Below are 13020 nucleotides of genomic sequence, written 5' to 3' on the forward strand. Positions count from 1 at the left end.
CTGCTTGTCTGTCATTTCCCTGCTTCTCCTTCTGGGGCCTTAGAAAACAGACGGGCATTGGATTGAAGTCAGCACGTCAGAGGATGAGACTACAGGCCCTAACTTCTCTTCTCCTCTTACCTGTACACGAACCTGCTGCCACTCCATCATCAGTCCGTGCAAAGTGGGAAGAGCAGACGTCTGCAGGTTCGGCCTCTGACATCCAGCCAGAAGCAGAGTGCGATGGGCCAGGACTGCTCAGGCGGCACCATGAACAGTGACTGCAAGCACCGGCAACCCTGCTTACAGGGCGGTGCTCCCTCCACACAGCTGGCTGCTGGGGCGTGAAGCCCGGAGACAACCTGCAAAGACCTGAATGCCAGCTGACAGCTGCCTCATGCGGTCTCGATCAGGGGTCAATGCTGCCCCATGTCTGGGGACATAAGCCCCATGACTTTAGGCTCCCGTCACAGAAGCCAGAGCCCAAAGGACTAAGCAAGGCCTCCTCCCCCACGGCCAGAAGGGGTGGGGGTGCAGCCCTGCTTACAGGGTGCCGGGGGAGGCCGTCTCAATAGTGCCTGGAGCAGTAGAACAGAGGAGCAAAGACCTGGACCTGAGCTACAGGAAGGTCACTACGTCTCGGGGTGCCAACACATCCAGTAGGCTCCAGAAGCCTGAACCTTCCCTGTAGTCCGTGGCTATTCTCTCTGGCCAGCCTCTCCAAGTGGAACCAGACCCGGAGAATGAAGGGGACCTGGACCCTGCTTACAGGCTGCAGGCCAGGGGCGGGGGCACACAAGAACGGCTGGCCAAGTGCCAGGGCACTCGTTTCCAGGGTCTCAGGAAGGGAATACATAGCCTTCCCTCAAGGGTGGCAGTAACCCTTTGTGCAAGCTACCAAGTGGCCAAAATAACACTCTAGCCACCAAAAAGAGGGGGCATAAGACCCGTACCCTGAGGTACAAGGAGGTCACGTGCCCAAAAGTATTAGAGAGGGGGCCTAATGCTCCCCAAGGCTAGAAGGCATGGAAATCTGTAATGTTGCTTTATCCCCTAGATGAGGTGGGAGGAGAAGGCTACGAGGATGCATCTCACCCCTTTTCCAGCACTGGGAAGAAAAGAAAGTACGCTGCAGCGATTTTAAGAACAAAAAGAAAATAACAAACGCTTTCGCACCCAGGCACTCCTCTCTTGCGCCATCCACACATTCACAAGGGGAAAAAGACTGTTCCCAGGCTGGAAAGGAGCTCCATGCTGCAAACCGCTTGCCCTCCAGCCTTCCACAGGAAAATCCTCCTCCGCTCCCAGGGGGCAAGAAGGCTGAGACCGGCACCACAGAGGGCAAAAGGGAAAGGCGCAGAGCCTGCTTACAGGGGGGCCCCTCAGCCAGGCAAAGGACAGAGCTGTCCCCAAAGGCACAGTGAGAGAGCTGGACCCTGCTTACACGGTGGTCTACAGCTCTGCAGAACCTCGCCCTCCACCAGGGGCACGGGACTCGCACCCTCCTTACAGGGTGGCCCAGCCGTCCGGATGTGCCAGGCATAGATGCAGAGAGAAGGACCGATGCCTGCACACAGGGATCGGAGAGGAGGCCACAGACTTCAACCCAGCCACGGGAAGGTCATCCAGCTCTGGGGTCTAAGGAGTTTGCCATCACCCCACGAGACTCGGCTCCTGTTTGCAAGGCCGCCCTGCGGCACCGCGCTGCAGACTGCTCCGGCTCGCTCACGCCAGCGCAAGGAGGCTATGCCCACCCTGCTTACAGGGGCACCTCTCTGACTGGAGGGCTATGGCAGCGGACCTGGCCTCCCAGTTACAGGACGTCCAGCACTACGCACGTCCAAACCCACTCCCCCTCTTGTGTGGTAGGAGGCAGCACGCACCCCGCTTACGGGAGCCTGCGCCGTTGGCAGCTACATCTGGCAGCTGGCCTGGACCCTGACTACAGGGCGGCTGCGCTGCACAAGACCACCACCCAGATCCACAGCTTTACGAACGAGGCGGCGGCGACACACGCCTTGCTTACAGGGTTGCCCACCTGCCACCTGACTGCTGCACAAGTGCAACACCATCAAGGGCAGAGGCCCATTTCCGGGTCGCTCAACGGAGGCTCGGCCAAAGGAAGCGCGTGAAATTTGGAGCCGAGATTTGGCTAATACATAAGTTTCGTGGAGCTGAGATTTGGCCAATACATGATCGAGCCCTAGAGGCAGGGAGGCCGCTCTGTCCAGGGTCCCTTCCCTTCGCATCCTGTTTCTCCAGCTGGTTTTTCTCCGTCCTCGCCTCTCTCCCGCTGCTCCCCCATCCGTGTCTCCTGCCGATGCGTCCGAGGCCTGCAAGGACAGAGACCGAGCCCGGCTGTACGTGACCAGGGCCGGAGCACGTGTCCAGCAGCTGCAACTTCCCTCCTCTGCGCCCTTACGTTCGGGGGTTTCACACGCTCGGGCTCCTCTGCAAACCTGCAGCCTCCCCATAACCCACGGCAGCACCTCTGCTCGACCGCACAAAGTAACCCGAGGTGAGAAGATGTAAGGCAGAGGCCGGCAGGGTGCGGCCCGCCAGACCACTGTATCCAGCCTGCGGGCGCCCAGGAAATTTAGAAAATGAATATTGACGTGCCCCGAGTGCCTGCACGGCAGCCCTCAGCGGCTTCCCACAGCCAGTGAGCGGCCCGCCCCCCCCGAAGGGACCCGGTCCCGGCTGTCTGGGGCTGCGGCCGCACGGCCGGGCCCACCGCCCACACCTGCCTCCCAGAGCGCCAAGTCGGGCGACCGCTGCCCCACGCCCTGCTCAGCAGCGGGGCCAGCGTCGCTTCCCGAGCAGATAAATATTAATTTTCTGTGTTTTTTAGGGGCCCACAGGCCGCATCCAGCTCGCGGGCCGCATTTTGCTCACCCCGATCTAATGGCACTGTCCCATTTTTTCCAGATATGGTCTCTGCTCTTGAGAGAGGGGGAATCGGGGGAGAAAAGCAGCAATGTCTTCCCCAAACTCCTCCCAGCAGCTAAAGGGTGTGATAGGCAGGAAATACTGGGCAATTCTATGGACTTCTATGCAACTGAAAGACCACCTGTAGAGTTTAGTAGGATGCTCTAGTATCACTTGCTATGCCGGCGGGGTCACTGGGATGCCTTCGCACCTTGACATCCAAAGCACGTGGCCTCACCTGATGCCTTCGCAAAGTCATTGGAGGAGAATATCCTGGGGAAAGCGAATTCTGGTGGGAAGGGAAATGGCATAGTAGCAGGAACAAGCAGCAATGAGCTCCCTGTGCACCCTAGTCCAGCAATAAACAGACACAACCATCACTGAGTTCATGTCCATCCCATTATTCCAGATGTGTTGCATGCTTATATTAACCCACTGGTAAATAGAGCAGGCGATCGGGTAACAGGTGCAGCTAAGGAGGCTTTGTGCTGTCTTCAGCATCCGCAAAAAGCATCTAATCTACACTCTCAGCCCAGCTCCGCCATCACCGGTGCAGGGGTCTGGGCATGTAGCTGCCTTTGTTAGCAAAGAGGCGCAATACCGAAACACCTGGACTCAGGGAGAGAATGAAATGATCCTCCAAAATGGAGCGTAAATCTCCTTTCACCACCATTTCAGGCAAAAAGCCCTCCTTGGCCTCTATCCCTCCCTCCCTACCAGCAGAGGATGAGTGTGACCCCACAGGACCAGGCTCTCACAGTCCCCCAAAGACAAAACCCCCGAGCCTCGTGCAATTTGCACACGCAGCCTCCACCACCTGCTGCCTGCCTGGCTGGCTGCACAGGAGGTCTTGGGGACTGGCCACAGCACGAGATGGGAAGAAGCAGGGAGCCCAGCGCCCACGTGTCCATTGCTCTCATGGTCCCACCGTGGGCTCCAGGTACACAGATGTCAACTCTGCTCTTGGTAGAGCCCTGGGGCAGGTTCCTCCGGCTGAAACCCACTGCCCCTTGCTCCTGTCTCACTGCACCTCCTTCCACACGTCTCACCTGTGCAAGAGGGATTGCTGCACCTCTTCCCTCTCTCACCTGGCTACAGACCTTTGGTCCCTGCCCACCACCTCACCATCAACTAAAACACCACGAAGAGTGGGGCTCTCCCAGGAACCACTCACAATGAGTTACTTGACCCCAGCGTGATTTGCACACACAGCCATCTCAGGTGGAGTCAGACATGCTACCGTTGCATCATGGGGTCAGATGCTTTAATGCTTCCCTTTCCTTTTCATCCCCACTCTGCCAGAAGATCTCCCACCTGATGTACTTGGGGATTTTTTTCCTTCTCCTCTTCCATGTGCTTTGGGGTCCCACAGAGAAGTCGGGGGCACCGGAAGGGGTGCGCAAAATGGGCCCTATTCAATTCAGATTCAGCCTGAATTGGGGACAGTGATTCAATTAATTGATTGTCATCACTGTCCCATAGGTTCATAGATGTAGGGTCGGAAGGGACCTTGTAGATCTGTGTGTGTGTGTGTGTGTGTGTGTGTGTGTGTGTGTGTGTGTTCATTCCAGACACAAGTTTTCTGTGTGTGCTGGATTGTGACAACCCCACGGCCCAGCTCGATGGTGCTATGGCCTATATACTCCGTGTTACAATTGCATCCTAAAATATTAATAGCACAGGTGAGCAAATGCATTAATAGTTGTTGTGCTATATGGGGTGAATTTTTGCTAACATGTTCAAGTGATCCTAGACACAAAGGCAGCCTTGAGGATGGAAAGAGTGAAGCCACCTTGTCAGGCCACGGTTAGAAGATAACAGAGCAAGGGTGAAAAGGACCCTTGGCTTGGGGGACCAAGGAGACAGGGGCAAGAAGGTGCCTAAACCTCCCTGCTCTGGGACATGCACCAGCTGCACCAGGGAAATGGCGCCAGCTGCCTCTGGAGCTAGATAGAAGGGGATGCTCAGCACACCAGGCTGCCCAGGCACAGCACTAACCAGGGCTCATCTGGGAGTTAAACCCAGGATCTCTCACATCCTAAGTAGGAATCATGCCCCTAGACCAACAAGTCACATGCCTATCATTGCTCACCTTTACCCTGCAAGAGTCCATGTGACCCCTGAGCACCTGAGCAGCAGCTGCACCACAGGCAGGCCCTGCTGGCCTTGGCCTCATGCTGCAGAAGGGGGAGCAGACAGTGCAGGGGGAGCAGCAGCCACCCTCACTGCTGGGGCCTGGGGGTGGAGCAGCCCTCCCACGGTGGGCACAGGATCTGCAGACAGAGTCATAGAGGGCTGCACCAGCATGCTGCAGACTGCTGTGGGGCAGGAAAGCAGGTGGCCAGGGAGCATCATGTTGGACTACCTTTTAAAGAGTGATCCTAGGACGCACGCAGCTGTGGCTGGAGCCTCCACCTTCTGCTAGCTACGGCAGGGAGGCAGAGCAGGGCCACAGGAGGCCTGGAGCAGGCTGCTCCCATAAGGAGGAAATCTCTTCCAAATGGATGCATGCGTAGACAACATCCCAGGGCTGGCTCATTGCACAGTAAATTACTGAGCAGTAAACCCAAATAGCATTAATTGCATGTGTAGACAGACCCTGTGACTTATGAGGGACCTCTTGCGACTGAGTACAATGATCTGACTAGGTTTGAATAATGATTGGTTTTAGAGTCCAGAGCTCCAAAATTTATCCCATGATAAAGCAAGGAAATAGTGAGATTTAAACTCCCAAGCCCAGGCCTCTACAACCTGAGCTACAGGGCCATGCCAAATGCAAGAAGTAGGCCTTGCTGGGATTTGAACCCAGGATCTCCTGTTTACTAGACAGGTGCTTTAGCCAACTAAGCCACAAAGCCTTCTGTCTTTGGGTCAAAATCATGGGAATTTCAGCTGTGTCATTCAGGGTTTCTGTCAAGAAATCAGTTTAGCTCATTTGTGTCCCTACAGGAGCCTGATGATCAGGGCTTTCCATTTCCCTCGGAAAAAAATGGATTAAATCGTGGATTTTACCTTTAACCGGAGGCAAATGTGGATTTCTCATTTTACCGGGGAAGCCCGTGAATTTTGCAGTTTTGCCATGAACTCCCTGCAGGCTGGCACAGTTCAAATTTGCCAGGAGCTGGCAAGGAGCTGGAGGAGGGCGGTACATGCACATGGCCCCAGGCAGCCCAGAAAGCAGGTCCTGATGCGGGGTGTAGGAAGGGGCGCTATTGAGCCCCCATAGGGAGGGAAGGGGAGATAGGGGTAGTTGGGGAAGGCGGGGGCTGGGACTGCCCCACTGCTCCCTGCCATGCTGGGTCGTGCCCACTGGGCTGCAGCGGTCCCAGGGTAGGGGAGCAGGGTGGGAGCCTGAGCCCGCAGGCTGCGCCCACAATGTGGATAGATGTGGGGTGTGCAGGTCCCCCCTGCCTCCCGAGGAGTGCGTGCAGAGCCAGAGAGCTGCCACCCCCTCCGCCCAAGGACACATCCTGCCCTGCGCTCAGATCTGGCTGGCACGGCCCCCTGGGTGTGCATGCAGCAATGGAGAACCAGCCTCCGGTGCCCAAGTCCACAGTGGGCAGGCAGCAGCGGGGAGCCGGGCTGCAGAAGCTGTGACCTCCTGCCTCCTCGCCCAACTCACAAGTTTCTCCTCTTCACACACCACACCAGGTAACAAGGCCACACACCTTGCCAGAGGAAGGACTTCAATCAGGGAACTTCAAACTGAACAGTCAATGCTCTACCAGCTCAGTGACACAGCTTCTAGGAAAGAAAGAGCATCCCTCTCGGCTCAAGACCGTCAAGCAGGCCAGCGAGCAAGTGCCAAGCATTTCCTATCGGCTTCACCGCATGGTGGAGCTTGCACATGGCCCCTCCAACTGGGCTCCAGCCCCTGGCACAGGTACCACCTTCCACATCTCCACACCACAGGTTCTCAGGAGCTCCGGGGGCATGGAGTAGCACACAAGAAGGAGCACCTTTGCAATGAGGGACGGAAGAGGCACCGACCTAAATACCGGGTCATCAGGCACCAGCGAGCACACGTGGGGGAGCACCCCCGCCTCTGCTCTGAGAGTAGGAGGAACTTTGTTTCTCTACAAGACTTGCGAGTCCACCAGCACGTGCATACAGGAGAGAAGCCGTACCACTGCACCGAGTGCTGGCAGAGCTTCACCAGGCGGGATTACCTTCGAGCGCACCTGCGGGTACACACAGGGGAGAAGCCTTTCTTGTGCACCCAGTGTGGGAAGAGCTTCACTGAAAGCTCACTGCTTACAAAGCACCAGCGCATCCACGTGAGGGAGAAGCCCTTCTCCTGCACGCAGTGTGGGAAGAGATTCACCCGCTGCTCAACGCTCAGAAATCACCTGCGGGTGCACACGGGGGAGAACCTCTACCTCTGCCCCGAGTGCGAGAAGAGCTTCACCAAGTGGGATCACCTCCAAGCACACGTGTGCGTGCACACGGGAGAGAAGCCGTTCACTTGCACGCAGTGCAGGAAAAGTTTCACCAAGAGATCTACGCTCACGCAGCATCTGCGCGTGCACACCAGGGAGAAGCCCTTCTCCTGCAAGGGATGTGGGAAGAGCTTCACCCGGAGCTCGACACTCACTGCCCACCAGGGATGGTGCAGACCCAGCAAGGTGGTTTTACTCCAGCCCCTTGGTCCTGGCAGCATGTTCCTGTCTCCACCTCCTGCCCGGCTCTTGGCCCCTTACGGGAGCAAGCTCCACAACCTAATTGTGCATTGCATGGGCAAAAGCACACTCTTTTGTCCATTTTAATGCTCTGCCTTTTGGTTTCATTGAACATCCTCCTGTTTCTCTGTACACGAGCTCCCAGGCAGGCAGGTAACCCCACGGGATCACTCACTAGACATTTCCTCCCAGGGAAAAGTGGGCTGAGAAGGAAGAGAAACTGAGGAAGAAAGTGAAGCAGGTTCTGAAGCGCGATGTGAGGAAACCCAACCCTCTGGCCCCCGGGACGCTGCCCGCGGCCGAGTGCCTGCTCTCCGCGCTGTGCTTGGAAGCTGCCTGCAAAGACCTGGGCACCTTTCGTGCAGCCGTGAAGAACATCAGCTCCCTGGTGTTAAATACAGTCCTGAAAGGAACCTACTACTTGGTCGGGCAGCACAACTTCTCCTGCCCGGGCCTGGACTGGGAGCTGTAAGAGATGCTGGGTGTAGCATTGAGCACATCCAAGAGGCTCCAGAACCTGCTCCCGAATCCATCTCGGACTACACCGACCTGGTCAGTCTGGTGTCACGCAAGCAGCACACTGCGTGAGTCTGGTAAGAAATGAGCAGCAATGAGGTAGGGAGCAGGGGCAGAGGCTGTTTACAGCCTAGCTTGCAGGCCACTGGTAGCAGTGTGCCCCTTAATTAGTTCCCTGTCCAGAGGGTGGAGATGGGGTGACCCAGCTCCCCCAGTCAGCTGTGTTGTGCCCGGACCAGCTTCAAGGCCTCGACTGCGCAGCCCTTGCAGAGAGCGGGCAGCTGCCGTCACCCCTGCACCGTGGGGCAGATGGACCTGGAGACAAGGGGTGATGCAGGGCACTCCTCCTGGGATGCCTGCTGCTTAGGCTGAGCCAGGGCAGCAGCACGGCCGAGGGGACAGCCATGGGCACCATGCCAGGGCCACCCCATGCAGATGCATGCTCACAGCATCACGTGGCTGCTTGCGGCTCTGTTCAGTCCTGCTGACTTGCCCTGAGCCCAGACTATCCCGGGCCTGAGATGGTGCCGTGTGACTGCCCCGGTCTATGTTAAATACCCCTGCTACAAACCAAGGCCCCTGCTCATGCTGCTCTGGCAGGGGCCAGACAGAGGGTAAGCGAATAGGAGGGCGTCTGGCCTTGTCCTGCACTGCCTGGGGGTGGTCACGCTATTCCCTGCCCAGACCAAGGCCCCTGGGGCTGGTTGGCTGCATGTTATGCCTGGCAGGCAGGGGCACGCGAGTGCAGCAGAGACAATTTCTGTCTGATGTTGACCCAGCACCAGGTTCTCCGAGCTCCTGCCACCATCCTTTCTTGCAGGTCGCTGTATACAGGCACGGCCACGTGCACCCTCTGGAAGGTGCTTTCCGCTTTCCCCAAGATCTCCCACCCCCATCTTTCATACCATGAGGCCCAACGAGGATCATTGCCCAGAACGACTCGCAGCTGCTTGAACTCCACTGGTCTGCTCCGAATCAGGCCCAGAAAATACTCTTATTTGCTATCACGTGGAAATTGCTCCAGGAAAGTGGCATCCTCCAGCACTAAATCAAATGGAACTGGAAACCTTGGCTAGTTTGTGAGGATTTATTTCATGATTCCCCCAATTTTTTAACTTGTTTCAAGAGACGTCTTTGCTGTGAGCACACCTATCAATTCTGACACTCAGCAAGCGTCTGTTGTGTCGCAGGGGTTCACGGGCGAGCCGGACTTCACACAACCAAGGTTTCCTGACTGCTTTTGTGGCAAAATGTCTGTTTTACACTTGCAATCAGGACTTGTAGTAGAGCATCTCTACTACGTGTCCTGATCGCCTTTTCCTCTAGAGCAATACGGCTACAGCCTGGATACCCGACACATTTTACACTTGGAAATTTCAAGCCTGGGTTTGTCTCGCTTCTTCTGCTCATGAGCAATTCAACGTTTGTTTGAAAATAATAGTCCCGAGGACAGCTTCATTAAATCGGCACATTGATGGCAAATGATCCCAGGTTGCCAATACGGCATGTTTCAACAAAATGAAGTTTTACTGAAGATGTTCTACCAAGATATTCATGTTTTGCCATTAATTCATCCTCTTTTTTAGTGATTGCTATTCAAGTGTCTCAGGGTGCTCTCCAGATGTTAATGCATTAAGCCTCACAGCACCAGAGTGAGGTTAGTTTAATACCGGCAGTTCATCTTAACAGTGGTAGGTTCAAACTACAAAACTGGAGCCACAGTTCAGATCCCCAGTGTTTAGAGACATTTGACTTTTGGTTCCCATTTCAAGTCCGTCTCTCTCTCTGTGGACATTTCGTTTCTCACTCCTTTCTCCCTCCACAAATTGTGTTCTACAAGCCTCTCTTTCCTGCACCGTTCAAATCCTTTGGTGAAGGAGGTGGGAGTTTTTGGTGTGTATTTTTACTTAGATACCTCTGCAAATAAGGTATAATTCACTATGCTTGTATATTTGACTCCAGACAATAAACTACCAGGATATGGACTTGACCGTATACTTCTTACACAACTCTAGCTTCTGTTGAAATTATCTCACAGACAAACAGATCAGACCCTTGATTATGTGCAGGAAGCACTATTCAAGCCAGGCCAACTCCTTACTGCTAACATTGTCTAGTCTCTCCTGCCCATACACATCTAGAGTGGTAATCCCAAATCTGCTGAGTTCTGTGGTTTAGTCATTTAATTTTAAAAGGATAAGTAATTTTATCTGTTCACGCTTATGCTGCAAGGAGCCCAGCCAAGACTGCACAGTGTAGCCCAATATGTGAGGACACATTTTGCATTCTGTCTAATGGGACCTTACTTTGGTTCCTTCATGGGGTTTTCCTTTGGTCTGAAAGACACACAAATAAAAGCATGTCCAAGGAGCAACTAGATATTATGGAATTTCTTTTCAACAGTCAGGAATGAATTCTTCAAGCCAGCTTCACAGAGATATACTTGTCTTTTCATAATTCCCAGTGCACCAACCTGGGCATTTCTCCCCATGTGTGACCTTTGGTTTTAGACATGCTGCAGATAATCATGAATGTTTCATTTATCATAAATATTTAATATTTATAAAAGATTGAGGTCTAGCTTTCCAAGGAAACTGGTAGAGCAGGGTGTAATGAAGGCTATCCTTGCATGCGTGCCGAACCGGCATTTTAAATGCATGGAGTCAGTTTTGCTGTTGACTGGGTTATAAATCCCTTGTAATAGAAATCTGCAGTTATACGTCAGACTTTTCTTGTAGGTGCAGGAATGCCAGAAGGGTCCTTTTTGGATTCCTCATAAAGTAGATTTTCAAGGGATGTAATGGTGCAAAGTTGTGCTGGGTGTATGCCAGCAACTGTTTTTAGACTCTTACTTGCATGTGGTTTGCATTTATATAGATTGTGGAAGTCTGACTCTAGGATTCAGAAGTGAAGTAGGACATGTAAAACTTAATTGATTCGTCAATCCTCTTCCAAAAGAGAAGCTAGCACTGCTAGTTAGTTCCTAGAACAGACCTGTACTCAACTTGCTTCTCTTTTATACATTTTTATTTGATTAGCCTGGTATGCTTGCCTGGGCTGGGAATAGTCACTATACCACGAGATGTCACTGTTCTGCAATACACAAGGATCTTTGCTTCCAAAGGAGCATGATTGGCTCAAATTTGATTTCTGACATCAATCATATTTAACTTGGAAGAAACAAAGCTCTAATTACAATGTATAAAATTCATGCCTGTGCAGAGGCACCGTCCTGATCTATGCACCACTCAAGTGTTAAGGCCTCAGCTGTGCAAAGATTGAATTCAAATGCTTAAAAGATGCACATGTCTGTGAGCAGATCTAGTATTGCTAATCTCAAGCAGGGAAGATTTAAAACAGAAGCGAGCAAAGTCATTTTTAGTTACCACCACTGTATTAAAAGTATATTACTGCATAATAAACTTCACTGTTAGGCTGTTTATGATAGCAATGGCAAAAAACCCCAATAGAAATAAATGAGATCCTTCAGATAGTGGATCCTATTCTAAGGAAGGCTGGGAAAAGAACTGATTGGCAGCTCTAATGGGTGGATGTAAAATGAGTATTTGCCTGGCATTATTTTAACGTTTATTCTAGCAGTCAGCTAACTGCAAATGCATTGGCGAGCCTCGGGTAGCAGTTTGTACCCATCTTGAACCTCCTTGTGGGCTAAAATCTCCTCTTGGAGTCAGGTGTGCATAGATAAGCAATGTTTGCATTTAAATCAATTCCAGAGCTAGGACTTGCACCAGCAGTCTGTCAGCAGTTCATTCACGTGCTCGTGAACAATTGAAAACAGCAGCAAGGTGCCCCATACAGCAGCAGAAAGGTCACGCCTATGTTTTCTTCTAGGTTTACCTTGTCTGGTAGTGTACAGCCTGACCACAAAGCTCATTTTGCAGGTTGTCTCTCTTGTAACGTGGATGAAGTGAAGCCACAGACACCCACACCTACGTTCAACAAAGACGAGTGCAAAGTGCCGTGCTTGGGATGAAATAATGGGATGTACAAATACAGACTGGGGAATGAGTGGCTAGGCTGCAGTACTGCAGAGAAGGAGCTGGGGGTTACAGTAGACTATAAAAGGAATAGGAGCCAACAGTGTGCTCCTGTTACAAAAAAGCCAACGGTATACTGGGTTTCAACAGGAAGGTCACTTGCAAGCCAAGGGAAGTGATTCTTCTGTCCCATTCAGAACTGGTGAGGTCTCCCCTGGAGTACGGTGTCCAGTTTTGGTCCCTGCACTTCAAGAGGGATGTGGATGGATTGGAAAGAGTCTAGTGGAGAGCAACAAGAATGTGTAAAGGCCTGGGACATTTATCCTGGAGTGGAGGAAGTTTAGGCTGGAAATTAGGAGAAGCTTTCTGACTATGTGAGTGATCAAGCATTAGAACAGGCTACCTAAAGACGTTGTGGACTCTCCATCCTTGGGAAATTTCAAGAGCAGGTTGAACACATCCTTTACTCCAGGATGGTCCTGCCTTGAGCAGCAAGTCCCTGCCAGCCCTACTTCCCTATGATCCTAAGTTTTTTGCCTATTGCAATGGGAGAAATCCGGGTTCACCTTGTACCTGGACTTCCTTCTCTTTTGGCACACGAGTAGAAAGTCTGAGAGGTGCTGGATACGTTTCAAGGCAAAAACAAATTCCTTGTCCTCAGCTTCTCAAAAGAAAGATGTAGGAACCAGGGTAGAAAGGGAAGTTGGAGGACAGAGACAAGTCAAATGAGATGTACACACCTTCCAAGAGTAAGATATCCAAGCTGTACTGCAGCACCTTCAACCATTGGGCCGGAGCCCGTGGCAGCGTGTTTGTACACTGAACACACTTTCCTGGTGGAAGCTTAAATAATGACTCTGAACCAAGCCCTGGCTTTAAACACTTCCGCACTTTGGGGATCATCAAATCCAGAGTCGTAC

The 13020-nt window shown here is 52.8% G+C and overlaps 1 protein-coding gene and 1 non-coding gene across 4 annotated transcripts in view; one reads left to right on the forward strand and one right to left on the reverse strand.

Annotated features, from left to right (window-relative positions):
- Positions 1-13020, forward strand: part of LRRC38 (leucine rich repeat containing 38) — a 258878-nt gene that overhangs the window by 156623 nt on the left and 89235 nt on the right. The window lies entirely within an intron of this gene.
- TRNAI-AAU (transfer RNA isoleucine (anticodon AAU)) lies at positions 5692-5765 on the reverse strand. Its single transcript has one exon. It is a non-coding gene; the product is annotated as a tRNA-Thr (tRNA).

The sequence above is a fragment of the Alligator mississippiensis genome, chromosome 13 (genome assembly GCF_030867095.1).
Source record: "Alligator mississippiensis isolate rAllMis1 chromosome 13, rAllMis1, whole genome shotgun sequence".
Lineage (NCBI taxonomy): Eukaryota > Metazoa > Chordata > Crocodylia > Alligatoridae > Alligator > Alligator mississippiensis.